The following is a 15678-nucleotide window of genomic DNA, read 5'->3' on the forward strand; positions in this document are numbered from 1 at the left end:
ACTTAATTATGAAAAAAAAATTAACTTTTTTTTCCCTTTTTTATAGGCATAAAAACTCTAAGAAAAAAACCTAACCTACATAACCACCAAAAGTCAAAATTTGATTTATACTTTTTTTAATTTTTTTTTATAAAAACAGTGATCCTAGGAGTCAAATGATGATCCCACAAGTAAAACAACAATCCTGTGGGTAAAAAAAAGATCACACAAATACACTTAAATAGTGTGGGATCATGGTGCAGGGAATTGGTGAAACCATAGAATAATGGGCTACAGGAAGAAAGTAACAAAGCGATCCCACAAAATAACGATCCCACAGGTTTATGGAATGCATTCCCACTAGCAAGTTTATCTATAGGATTGAAGGCAAAAGGATAAAACTATTTTTTTTGGGCTTAGATATTTTGATCAAATGTTCTCATAGGTTTTACAATGATCTCGCTAGTAAAAACTCATGTTCCTATGGGAGGATTGATCAACAGGATTGAGGGGGTGTTTTTAATTGCACACGCTGATGGGGTTTGGAATAGAGAGCAATCCTGCCTTCATAATGACACATTCCAATAGGTTTAGGCCATGATCCCATGGCTATGCATTTGAAATTTTGAGGCTACAAGATCACAAAAAAAGGCTCTTGAAATGTTACTTAAATTGGAATTTTCTTTCACAGTCGGGAGTGTGATTTCTGATAAGAAACCTTGGTGCCTACAAAAAATATCAGAAAACCACCTGTATGCACAAACAAGCACAAAAAATTAGTTTGGTTGGTTCAAACATTAACAAGAAAAATTATGATTATAGTGACCTGAATTTGAGGTCCTACTAGGCATGCCAAAATGTATCACCTAATCTAGTAGTGCAATATTGAATACTAATATTAACAAAAGTATTCACAATACTAAAAAGATTAACACTTATGATAGGACGAGGTTATCACCAAAAGTAAGGCAAACCAAGAATGATAAGCTCTTTGGGCATAACCTATGATGACATAGCTATGTCCCTGATGGATAAGGGATGTATGCTCATGGTGTGCTGAAGCTTCCAATAGATGGGGGTTTCAACAATGGAGATATGAATGGATTTTAGCATTATGATGGTATTTTGATAGTTTTTATTCTCTCAAAATAGCATTATAAGTTTGCATAAAAGTGGATTAATGGAACATGAGAGGGAAGGGATTTATTTATAGGCAAAGGGGTAGAGAAATGGAGGTTCAAGATGCAAGGATGGAAGAATGATGAGGGAGGGCTAAGATGCTTTGAAAGGGAAGCAGATGGATTGTGATTATTTAGAACCAATAGGGGAGTGACACTTGTCACAAGGATGCTGAGTGTGAGAGGATGGGATAATGATTGGTCAAAGGGAGTGATGAGAGAGGATGATTGTGTAAGAGGGATGTAAGATACATAAAGAGGAATGTAAGAGGCATTAATAGCATGTAAGATCAATAAATGCTTTTGGATAGGGATGGAAGAGGATAAGGGAGACTTGTTGACTTTAGCTGGGTAGCAAGTCTTAACTCTTGATTAAAGTTATGCATATGCTTAGGAGGGGGATTAGAATAGAAAAGGGGTTGGGGGCAAGTGACTTAGCTTTAATGGGATGGTTCAGTTAGGTGGCTAAGTGAGGTTAGTATGGGTGAATGAGTTGGATTAGGGGTAAAGGTAGGGTTTAGGGATTTTTTAAGAGTTAGCATAATTTATTAAATAATTTATTTAATAAAGAGGGGGAAGTGGGATTAAATTAAATATATTTGAAGATTTATTTAATTTAATAGAGGAACAGGGATTTAATTGATAAATTAATTTTGGGTTATCATTTGATTCTATCAATTGGAATATAGTTAATTAATTTAATTAATTAACTAGGGATGATGATTAATTAATATTTAATCAATAATGCATTAGGAGATGACTAAATACAATTACCTATTTGAGTAATTAGATTTAGGTGTCTATAGACCCTAATTGGACAAGTAATTATTTTGTAATCAAAATAATTCTTTCCTGCAATTTCACTATCCTACTTCATCAAAACATGATTAACTCTATTCCATATAGTTTGTACAAACTTCTAAAATTATATAGGTTGTTAGAAACATGTATACTATCTCAATGTAACTTTTTTTGTCATAATATGATGTTGGAAACATGTTATAAACAAAACAATACACTGATGTAAACCAAATTCTATACTTAGATAATTTTCTGATAACCAAACATTAGGTATCTTTATTTCTGAGGTTTCCTGTCAACATGTACATCATATGTTGCCATTAATAACAACAATTACATATCACTATTAGCCAATTGTCAACAAATTTTTTATGTGAGCACCAATCCATCAAAATATATAATAGAAATTTTACAATTTTTCGACAAGTATGAATAAACTAGGACTTTCATAAAACAATTTAATTCTTGATGACACCAAATATTTCTTTCAAAACCATATGTATAGATATAACCATTAAGTATAAGATGTCCATTTTTTTTTGTAGATATACACATTAGTTACACCAAATATTTCTTTCAAAATCATTTGTACAAATATAAATATTAAGTACAACATGTCTAATTTTTTTGCAGATATACACATTAGTTACACCAAATATTTCTTTCAAAACCATATGTGCAAATATAAATATTAAGTACAACATGTCCAATTTTTTTGCAGATATACACATTAGTTATACCAAATATTTCTTTCAAAACCACATATATAGATATAAAAATTAAGTACAACATATCCAATTTTTTTGTAGATATACACATTAGTTATACCAAATATTTATTTCAAAACCATATGTGAAGATATACACATTAAGTACAACATATTCATTTTTTTTGTAGATATACACATTAGTTACACCAAATTTTTCTTTTAAAACTATATGTGTAGATATAAACATTAGTTACATCAAAGTTTTCTTTCAAAGCCATATGTGTAGATAAAAATATTAAGTACAACATGTCCAATATTTTTGAGATATATTTTCCTGTGAAGAAAGACCATGCCTGACAAAATGAACTTAGAATAAAATAATGAGACAATGGCTACATTATGGTCTTAGTTCTAAAGAAAAGCTGATAAATGTAATTGTCTTTGTAAAAAGTGGAAGGGCTTAAAGAATCAAATAATTCTAATCACAATAGCCCAGAGTCATTATAGGCAACATAGTCTCATTAAAGGGGGGCACAATTTTCATCCATTGCTAAATGTTGATTTCCTACTAGAGGAACACAAAGGTGTGAATATCCAAGCTAAGGATAACACTCCCATGGCAGAAGATGATAATGTGCCAGAGGACATGATTGAAGAAGATGGTATGGGTGCAGGTGATGAAGATTCTCATGATGATGGTACTAGCATATTTGATAATGATGATGAAGATGATATTGATATACCTTACTTGAGAAGGCACAAAAACCCCTATATGAAGGCTCCCAAATTACTCTTCTATCTACTATAGTGTTGTTGGTGAACTTGAAGGTTATGAATGGTTTATCCAATGTAGCAATGTCACATATGCTAAGGTATGTCATTTTTGTCATCTTCAATGTTAGCATACCATTACTATTCATTATATTAACAGTGCATATTTATTGTTGTAAGTTGATAAGTGAGTTTTTTTTACCACCATCAAACATTCTACCTCATTCATACCAAGAATTATCTACCATTATAAATCAAATTAGAATGAAGTATCTAACAATACATGCATTTTTCAATAATCACATTCTATATCATAAACAACATGAATTTGCAATAGAATTCCCTAATTGTTATATTAATAGATATCAGTTAGATCAAATAACAAAAAAAGTACTTTACAAGGTTTTTCGTTACATTTTCATTATTCCATGTCTTCAATGATTATTCAGGTGCACTAGCTTGACACAATTTATGGATTACGACGCATGCAATAGAAGTCAAGATGACATTATATGAATGTTTGTAGATGGTTTTGCATTTAAAGAGATAGAAGAAATATGGTCACACTTTAAAGAAGAACCTCATAATTTGAAGCTTTCATTGGTAGCAGACGATGTCAATCCATTTGGAGATATGAGATCTATTTACTCAGTGTGTCATGTTTTTTTTATTAACAATAACATTCCTCTTTGGATGTCCATAAAGAGGGAGAACACAATGTTGTCAATGATTGTGCTAGGTATTTTTTAATTTAATAGTTATCTAAATTAATTTATAAATAGTGCATGAAAATGGTCATAATAATTATGTAATGTTTATATTCATTCAATTACTAGTAAGTACCAAGTTAAGGATATGAATTAAGCCCCTAATTGATGAGTTGTTGATGTTATGGAATGACATCATTATGTATGACATCTCTAGATCAATAGGACAAAGACAATTTTAATTCCATGCAATGCTTGTATTGACAATACACAATGCCCTTAGGATAACTCATTTTTGTGGTATGTTATATTGTTAAGATCACATATTTTTGATTTGTTATAGTACTTACACATTATTGGTCCATGCTTAAGTTGGACATGATAATTGTATATGATCTTTTAGGTTTTCAAACAAAGTAAAAATTCACATGTCCAGTTTGTAGTCTAAAGATGAAATCTCATCATTTCGAAAGTTTAGAAAAGTAGGTGTTTGATGAGTTTAGACACTTTCTCCACAATAATCATAAGTATAGAATTAATGAAAAACATCTTTTTAATAGGAAAGAAGAGACAACACCAAGGCCATGAAGAATGAAAACTCATCCATGAAAGTTAGAATATGATCAACTAAATTGTTAAGGTAATGTCCAGTTTGTGGTCCAAATTTTAAAATTTATATTTTGATATTGTCTTATATTTAGTAATGATGTAATTGATGCTCATGAAGGTTGTCAAGCCTTCAATGACCAACTTCCTAGAGGAATGAAAAGTTAACCTACTCAATTTAGTAGGTTACCATACTAAACGATCTTCCAATCGTGTATTTTTTTGATGCTATGCATATTGGAAAGAATGTAACAAAGAAAGACATTATGAAAAATACTGGATGGAAGGTGTGATAGAGAAAAATTTCCAAAATTTATACTGACATTCATGAATCCAATCATGCATTGAAAAATTTTATTGAATCAAATAGCAATGGAGACCACATAAATACGAGTGCCACTCCTTAGTTTTTAATGGAGTAACAAAATGATGCACTAAAAGAAGTCATTAAAAAAACACAATTTCTCACAAGATTTGCTACAAATATAAGCACTCTTGTATCAAAGAAAGGTGATTTTGGGCCAGGGTTTAAAACACATGATTGGCATACTTTTGTTAAGGTAAGTCATGTTCTCTATTTATAATATATTTATTAAATCTAATGTACTACTTATTGCATTATTTAGTAATATATTGATATGATCATTTTTTAATGATTGCAATATTTCCTATTTCTATCCCTCCCACACCAATTTGACAATAGTATTAAACAAATTATATATGATCTTGGAAAATAAATGAGGTTAGAAGTGTTTTTTCTTAGATTTGTATAATTTTATGTGAAATTTCATTTATATATTCTTACATATTAAATCTCTTTTAGGTGTTTATCATCTAAAAAAATTGATTAAAAATATATAAAATATTAGAAGAGAAAAATTCCATAGCCTATGTGTGAAATGAAAAAGTGTCTACCTTCAACCTTTATCAATGCTTAAGAACACTACTTCATACATCAAATTGAGGAGATTGAACTATGTGAAATTGTGCAAACTAGGTCAATGTGGATGGTTGAGAGGCACTTAAAATTTATGAAGGGCTTGGTTTGACAACGAGTACATCCTGAGGGTTCTATGGTAGAGGGATATATGGTATACCAGACCATGGTGTATATTAGTAAATATCTTCCAAAGTTTGTAGAAAATATTCATGTAGATCGCATTTGTGATCCCAACTCTATTAAAAAATTCAAAGGGGAGTACTTGATGGGGAAAGCTAGATTAAGGAGAGTGAGATGTAATTATAAGTTATTTTTTTATAGTTAATTGATTCTTATCCATCATAAATATTTTTTTTTTTCTAACTTATCTAATTATTTTCTTTATAGTTGGTTATGAGTGGGATGCACTACATTTGTATATTGCAAAATTTTTTGATTGGATGATGGTATGGATTGAAAAGTCTTAAGAAAATAGTCGCTCTTTAACATGGGATGGTGTCGCATCGTTGGTTAAAGAAGATCATCACAATAGAGATCTCAATGTTATGCCAATGATACTTGATCTAGCATATGACTTCAGAGGTATAAAAGTACACAAAAGATTACTAATCATAACCCATAAGTTTAATATCAACTCACAGATTGATGCAAATAATCTTGACATATTTGAATAATTGCAGGTCAAACACCACAAAACTATGTACTACCATGGCCATAAATGTTGCATTAAAAAGTTAGATGAAATGAAGAAAACTTGTGATTTTGGGATAAGTGCAATCTTCACAGTCACCAATATTTCATTTAAAATTGACATACATCTTCAATAATCTAAAAGTTGATACTATGACATTTTGGATGATATACTTGAGAGTGAATTTAATTCATTCAAATTAGTTCTATTTGTCATCAAATGGTATAGGCTATGACTGAATCAAAATGATTCTAATAGTATTATTATTGAACATGATAGTAGAATTACAATGACTAATACAAGGTCATTTGAGCTAGTTGGAGATGAGCCCTATGTTCTGCCAAGCCAATGCTAGCAAGTGTTTTACTTTGGTATTCCACACAAACCAGGTTGCTCATTTTTTGTTAGACATGATCCAAGATGAAGGCCGGTAAAGTATAATGTGATGAAAGAATAAGATACTAAAGAATCACAAGACAAAGTAAATGATGATCACAAATGAATGTTACCCAATGATGAAGAAGAAGAAGATGATGATTCTAGTTATGTTGATGATAATGATGATGATGATGATGATGATGATGATGATGATGATGATGATGATGTTCATGATAATAGTGATAAAGATGATAATGATGGTGATGAAGATGGTGGCAGTGATGATGATGATCAAAGTGACAAGTGCCATAATGGTGATGATGAAGACATGGATGAAGATGATGATCAATAACATGATCAATGAAATGTCTGTTGAGGTATGATCAACGAATAGTATGAAAGGGTCATTATTTTTATTGATAGAATTTTTTTTTATTTCTATGAATGCAACATGTAATTTTTATCTTCTACATAATTCATAGTTTATAGAGCATTGCAACTAGTTAATTTTTCATTCATTACAATATGGGTGAATTTGATAAGTGAAGTGACTAAATTTTTCTTTCATAACCATATTGTAGATATAAACATTAAGTACAACATGTCCAATTTTTTTCTAGATATATACATTAATTAGACCAAATTTTTGGCTAACTTAAGATAAAAGATTTACATATGCAGGCTATTCAACACCTTTGACTAGGATCTTGCACAATCACATGGATCGACAGGTATATGCCAATAGACCCTATAGATACAATATTTTATTTTCATATCTTATCTTTACCATAAACATCAACTTTTTTCCTAGTGTGTCTCTCATTTTATGGATTAGAAGTATCACCAAATAGGTATTTGTCTGATCTATCTTTCTTGAGTGAGGAAAATGTATTAATAGAAGACAAAAGTGAGACATCTAGTAGGTCTAAAATAGGGAGATCAACTAGAGGTCAAAAGACTAGAAGAAAACTCAACAAATGAATGTAAATTTTTCTTTTTGAGGAGGGTTCATGTTCTTATGATAATGAGAGAAAAGGCAATAGGGAGGTTCCCTTAAGGTACACATATTTTAAGAAGGAAAGGATACCCAAGGAACTACCTCTATTTAACATTGATTTTTCTATTAATGAAAGGATATATTACATAGCTTCATCTTCATTACATGGTTTGGGCCTATTTTTCATGGATGGCATAAAGGTTTGTTACAATAAATTTGTTGAACTGATCGAGTATGTAGGACCTTGTTACAATTATGACAATTAGATGTAGATTGTGCAATATAAAAAGGTATGTGTAGGTATGAATTGTCAAAAAATTATCTACAATACAAAGAAAATTATTAAAGTAAATTTTTTCTCTGTATATTGATGGAAGGCCAAAAGCAATAGGGAATACTACAAGATTTATAAATAGTTCTCGACCCATGTCAACTAATAATTTGGTGAATTGTATATTTGAGGCACACAAGGGAAATCATGTTTTTGTATGTGTAATAAAATTAATAAGTGTAGAGGAAGAGCTTCAAATAGATTACAATTTGAATTGTGTAGATACAAAAAGATTCCCTATCATGGGACTGGTAAGTATAACATTTAAACCAATTGTATCCAATTAATATTAACTCCAATATACAATCAACTTTATTAGTAATTTTTTTTTTGGTAAGTCTATTACTTTCATTTCATTGCTAATTGCTAAGAATCACTAATCTTTTTCACAAGGTGACATGGATAGACCACCACATCACATAGGTGGGGATGTACCATCTCACACACCTTCTTCAGTGGAGGTAAACCTTAATTATTTTAATTGTTCAAATTATATATAAATAAATGTCATATTATTATGTTATTTTCTTTATGGATTTGGAGTTATTTTGATGGAATTTTATTGATATTGAATTTTGCAGATATACACATTAGTTACACCAAATTTTCTTTGAAAACCATATGTGTAGATATAAAAATTAAGTGCAACATGTCACGTACTTTCATTTCCCTACTAATTGCTACGAATTACTAATTTTTTTCATAGGGATACATAGGTAGACCACCATGCACATGCGGGGATGCACCATCTCATACACCTTTAGCAGAGGTAAACCTTAATTATTGCAATTGTCCAAAATATATAGAAATAAATATCATATTATTATGTTCTTTTCTTTATGGTTTTGGAGTTATTTTGATGGAATTTTATTGATATTGATATCATAGTTGATAGGAAAAAAGCTAGAATGACAGTAGATCAAATACGATCTAAAATACGAGCATCATTTCTACATGACATCACCCTTAGTTCTGACCCTATGTTAATGGCCCAACCACTCAAACAAAGATACAATGATGAAATTGTTAACATTATCATTGAGTGTGACACAAATGAGGAGAAAGTGGCACTAAAAAAAGAATTGGTTTTTAGGGCCAATTCTTTGAAGGTAAGTAGTAATTAATCTAAAGAAATAATAGAAGTTCAATAGATGTTTATATTTTATATTATCTTATGGATCATGATGTAAAATATTATGTGTTCTTGTAAAAAAATATCTGACAGTTGTGACACCACATGGTGAACATGGTGAGTGTTGTAGTGCACAAGCTTCATGTAAGTAACACTTCCTTTTTGAAAAATTACTTATTATTATAGTATTATTAGACCATTGATTTTATTTAAGGAAATCACTAAGTGTTGAAATAGGACATCTAATGTTGAAAGTGAAACTGGTGCAACATTGTTTGTTTTCATCAACATCATAACACTTAACTTCTATTTTTGGACACTTTTAGCTAGTATCCCTTTTGATCTTTCTAACAATATTGTATTCTTTAGTTCATGATGAAGTGTGGATGCCTCCTTTGGTCAATGGTCTGATATTGTTGAGTGGATTGTTGATAATAATGAGCATGCAAACATCCTTGTCTATGTCCACTACAATTGGTAAAACCTTGTTTTGCTATATTTTGTAATGTGCTAATCATGCATTATTATTATTTTTGGGTAGATTTTATACTCATGTACCTATTTTGTGCACTAATAGATAGACCTTCAATTGATAGAGCAATAGAGAGTACTATTGAAGTTGATCCATTTTCTAGAGTAGTTTGTGTGACTAGTATTGGTTCATTTGTAGGGACATTGTTGTTGAATAAGAAAACTATGTTTCTATTAAAATTATGAAAGCTTCCAAGTGCTTTAAAATTGTTATTATTTGAAATGTAATTTTCATTTACTTATACATAACTTGTTTTGGACTAATAATCCCTTTATGTTTTTGTAGGAAATAATGTTTTCTTTGATCATCTTTTTGATATGACATTTAGGCTATTTGGACCCACCATATCTAAAAGCTACATAGTTTCATATCATTTCTACAATATTTTTCTTTTCTTCCATTTATTCTACTATATTAAATTTATTGATCTAACAATTTTTTTTAAAAGGTGGAATGAACAGGGTTTTGAATTAAAAAATTAGCTGATTACATCTTTTGAGGACCTATTTGGAAAAAATATTTTTGACACTGCCCTACTTTTGAAAAGAGCATTAAGATATATAAAGACTATGAGGGATCAATATAGAAGGGGTATAAAGGAGAACTCAAAGTATGATCGTCCTCCCATGATTCCATCAATGGAGTGGAATGAAATAATAGAAGATGCAAAGGAGAAAAGGATATGTGATAATAAAGGAAATGAACCAACTCAGGGCAAAAGAAGGCATGTCATGATAGTATTAAGTACAATGTAATCATGCACTAATTAGTGATCTTTCTAAATATATAATCTAACATATTTTAAATTGTTCATAGATAGTAGGACACATTAGTGACTACAAAAGCAAGACTAGAAAAGGTTGGCCAACACAAACTTGGCTGTGGTTGCTATATGAATCTTCAGTCTCAACTTGTAAGTAATAGTAATGGAATTTCATATAATTTTGCAAACAATTTTTTTTAATCAAACCATACATGCAAAACTGATGATATTAAGAAAAAAGTATAGGGAATAGAATTCAATGTGGAGCTCACAAATGAAGATAAAAAAATTACTTTGAAGGAAGGCTATAAAGTTGTGGCTACACACCTATGCCAAGAATCTAAAAGCCTTGCCCAATAGTTTGGTGCACCAAATCATACATACGTAAATTGGTCAGAAGAAAAGTAAATCAAATTGAATAGTCAAGAAATTTCTTTTTTGGTGTTAGTTTTGAACATAAATTGATTGCATAACAATGCACATAACATTTCACTGCAGCCTTCATATCCTATCGCAGAACCTACTTCTGATGAAGGCCATGATGTGCATTATATTAGTGGGGGTATTATTTTTCTATTAGAAATTAATTATGTAATTATGAATACAATTTAACATCTTGTTAGAGCTTGTAATCTTGGCCTGTCTTCACATTGAAGTTGAACTTGAAGTAGTAATTTAATTCAACTTCAGGTTCAAAGTCTTGTTGGTCTGCCATGTGATAAGTGCACTAGTTTTATTGAGTCGACCTTTGTAAACTTGAAGTCCAAGTTGATGTTGAAGCCCGATCTCTCAAAACTTCAACTTCAATTTTAGTGTTGTTTTTGTCTACTAACGATTTTTGTATGCAAATTAAAGATTGTCGAGCCATTCCAAGGTGGGTCCCAACATAATATTTTCCCAAAGCATCTGAAGTCATATGAAAAGAAATTTAAGGCAGCACATGTTCAGTTTGGGCAATACTTAATGGAGTATTAACAATGTCATTTCATGATTGCTTGTTATGGGAAGATACGTGCGGATTTGATAGGGTATTTAAAACAAGAACACCCGTGGCGCATTTTTCAATGAATTTCACACAAATGAGTAATGATGGTTTTTACTTGCTAAATCTGTCCCGTGATTCTATGTCCAAGTCATTCCTTAAATGCATGCAGTTACCCTTTCCCACCCATCTCATTTTCTGCAAAAAAATCTTGGCACTTCTGGGTATGAAAGGCAAATTTCAGGCTATGTCTTTGTCAAACTGTAAGTGCATCTCCATTCCCCTTTGCATTTTGGCTGTGCTTTGCTTCATTTTGAAAGTATTTAAAACCTAGTCCTATAGACTTGTTGTCATAATAATCATGATGCTTTTTCGGCCAAAAATGCCCAAATTAGAGAAGCCGCCATTACTCAATTCCTTGCCTAAAATTCGTGATACGTTTTTGGTTAATAGAAATTTATTTGAAGTTGTTGAAAGAACCAAAACTACTCAGTCAAGTCCCATTTACCAGAGGCTAGTTGATAGTGGTTTTCTAGAAGCTGTCACTTTTCCAGTTGCAATCCCATGCCCAGAGCTCATCCTCAAATGTGCAAACCATTATGACCCTGTTTCAAGATGCATTAAGAAAACCTCGAGGGAAGTAGTTGTCAAAATTAACAAGATCATTGTCAATTCTGCCCTTAGGATTCCTCATAAAGAATCCTATGAGCCATGGACGTTCAAAGAAGTTGAACACCTGTATGCTACAAAAAAAACTGGCTATGACACCAAGATTTCTTAGTCTTGGCTCTTGAAGCCTACAGAGGGAGGTTCTAGGTTGCCTAAACCATTGACCATCGAACACTTCATCAAGGAGATTGCAGATATTGTATTCCTGCTGAATAGAATTAAGGGAAATGAACATGCTTTCCATTGGGAGTCTTGGATGTACTTCTTCATATAGAAGATAGTTGAAGGTGTAAAATTCATTGATTGGTCAGACCTAATGGCAGAAAACTTGCATAAGGGCTTGATAGATGTTACCAATTGCGGTCCATTTTTCTTGTCCTCTTATCTGATTTACACCCTAGTCACATCCAAAGATTGGGACTATCTTCCACATATACCTTGGGTAGATGACATGCCTATCTACCAATATTATAGAGATCTCTAGGAAGATATAGTATGCAAAGAGTTTAAGAAGGTCAATGATGTTTTTTTAGGGCAACTGGTTTTTGAACTACAAGGTCGAGAAAATGATAGGATGTCAGAAGAAGCCATGCAGGTTGTGCAAATTTATGGTTGTTATTTCATTCAATTTCCTAGATTTACATATATTAGAGTGGGTGGTTTTCCTGGTGAACCTTTGAAATTACCACGCTATTGTTCAGATTCTATAGTGTTGTTAGAAATGTGTAGGCAATTTGCTTCTCTTGTTGAGTCCTTTCAAATTTCCAAAAAATCCTCTTCAATATTCTTCTCGATTGAAATTGGACATTATAGATGCCCTAGTTTGAAAGAAGCCATATTATCAGCAAAATCTTTAACCTGCTTATGTCTTAAATCTTTCACCTCTCGGTTAGATTTTGACTACATTGGCTTTATTAGAAATAATGTCAAAAATGCAGCTTCTTTCTTTCATTCCCCACAATTAGAGGATTTCTGGGTGAACTGTCATAATGAATTTGAAGTAAGGAAGAGGCTATGGTCATGCTTGACCATTAAACAAGTCACCATGTTCAATGTGGAGTTAGACACTTGTGGGCTGAAAGATGATGATTCTGAAGGTGTGCTTGATCAATTTTACATGGATCAGATTGAATGCATGCCTATCCCTGAAATTGATTGGGAGAAAAGGGAAGAAAATGATGTATATGCCCGTACCAAGGATGTAATAGTAAGAATTGCCAAATGGATAAAATCAAAAGTAGTGGCTACTCCAAGCTTTTCTAAGAAGTCTTCAAGAAGCAAGGGTAAAAGGACTACTCATAAGAAAATTAATTGAAGTGTCCCTGATTCTGTCGTAGGTCCACTTGAAGTTGAACTTGAAGTAGTTCTGAAAACACTTCAACTTCAAGTTCAAGAAGAAACTCCAAAAGGAAGGAGAGTAACCCGCTCAAGCATAAAGAAGGAATTAGCCATCAAAAGAAAAAGCACCATAATAGTAGACTTGGAGACAACAAAAGACCTATCTATGGCGGATAATGTACCTAAATCCCAAAATTTTCCAATGGATATCAAAAATTAGGAAAGTAATCTCCCCTTAGTTAAATGTTCCCCTACCGCCATAAAGGATCAAACAACTCCTAAATGGTTGGAGAAATCAATGGAGAAGAAGAGAAGTATGGTCCCAATATCTATGCCTATTGATGACCTAGTCAACAAGTGCCTTGATAAGGCTCCCAAAGTAAAAAAGCAAGGACTGAAGCAAGAATTAATTTTGACAAAAGTTCAGGTCGATGGGCAGCAGAGATAGCTACACCACCTGATGGGAGCTCTCATTATTCTGTAGTGCCTCAAGATTTCCAAATAACAAAGGTTGATTTGGGAAAAGGAAACTATGAAGTAGATATGAGAATCTTTGAGGTATCCAATAAGAAGATTGTGGAAAGAGTGTGGAAAGACGAGCAAGATAAGAAAGAAATGAAGGAGACAATAAAGAACATGGCGCAGTACATTAATGCTATCTTGCATCCTGAAGCAAAGCCAATCCGTGAGATGTCAACCATTATTGACGTATCCTCTGCAACCAATCAGAAATCATTGGAGAACCTGCATAAGTGCAAAGTAGTAGCCAAAGTAGTAGGTGAATGGGTCCAAGATGTTCTTCTTAACACCGTAAAACACATTGGACATTTAGATCATGCCTCTAAGGAGATATCAAACATTACCAAAAAAGTGGAAGTAATGAAGGATATGAAAAAGAGAAGAATAACTGGGAAAAAGTGGTAATATCGCTAGAAGATGTGCAAGAATTTGGCTTGCAAAAATTTCAAGCCTAATGCCCTATAGCTAGTCTTGATGAAAAAACCCTGTACATCATAAAAGATTGCATTGAATGGAAGGATGAAGCACTGACACAAGGGGTATCTGAAATCAAAGAAGCATTACAAGAACTTAAGGTTATACATCAGATTATTTAGAATGACCTTAAGTGGTTTGTAAAATAGTTCATGGAAAAAGAAGATGACTCCATTGCCCAATTAGACGAGATAATCAAAGAGGTCCAAAAGAAATTTCAAGAATGGTAGGACAAGAGGACACCAGCCAAGGAGGATTTCTCCAACGTGGCACACACTGAAGCTATGTTGATTATCAATCTGAAGCACTTGGAGATGCATGAGGAAAAGGCTGCTGAACTGAAGAAGATAAAGGAAATTTGGAAGCAACAACTTGCCTACATTGGTCTTCCACATCAATCCATTATTTCTTCCTTTTCAACTGCCTATGAAACATGGAAGATGGCAAGAGGTGCAGTTGGTGGAGATAGTGCAACCTGATCAAGAATCGCTTAGCTACAGTTTCTTTGTCGTTTTATTTTCTTGCAATTTTAGTTATCAGTTATTTTCAAAAGACAATTAACTCCTGGTGGGGTAATTTTGGCTTGATTCCAGCCCCATGCCTATAAATATAATAATTAGTATTGTTTAGGGGGTTCAAATTTCTCCAATATCTCCAATAGACCGGTAGACAGAACTACTTTTGTTTATGGTTTTATTTCTAGTTTAGAAGTAACATTTTAGAACTTTGGCAGACACGTGAAACTCTATAGTTTGATTTTGGGTTGAAAGCTTTGTAAGTGGATACTATTATCTGCTTATTTTTTTGGTATTTCTACAGATACTATTTAAGCTTTTAGCTGCACCTGTTATTGATTTTGAAATTGTGAACTCTGAATTTGGATATTCTGTGGGAAATTGGTTCATGAAACTTGCCTGCTTGATAATTTAATTTTCAGCTATGTAGATCATTTTGATATTTAAAATCAAGTGGTTCTTTTGCATTAAAGTTTGTTTCATATTGATGAGATAAAATAAGTTGTTTCAACACCTCCAATAGATTACATTCTTGGAAAGTTATTCTGTTGACTTTATTTGGTTAAAACTTTCAATGCAATAAAGGTAGCTGCACCTATTTCAATTGAAGATATTTTAAGCAGAGAATTCCTAAGTTCTTCGAATAGGAATTCATTTGTTAGTTTA

The sequence above is a fragment of the Cupressus sempervirens genome, chromosome 8 (genome assembly GCF_028749045.1).
Source record: "Cupressus sempervirens isolate cs-2001-9-10 chromosome 8, ASM2874904v1, whole genome shotgun sequence".
In the NCBI taxonomy this organism is placed as follows: domain Eukaryota; kingdom Viridiplantae; phylum Streptophyta; class Pinopsida; order Cupressales; family Cupressaceae; genus Cupressus; species Cupressus sempervirens.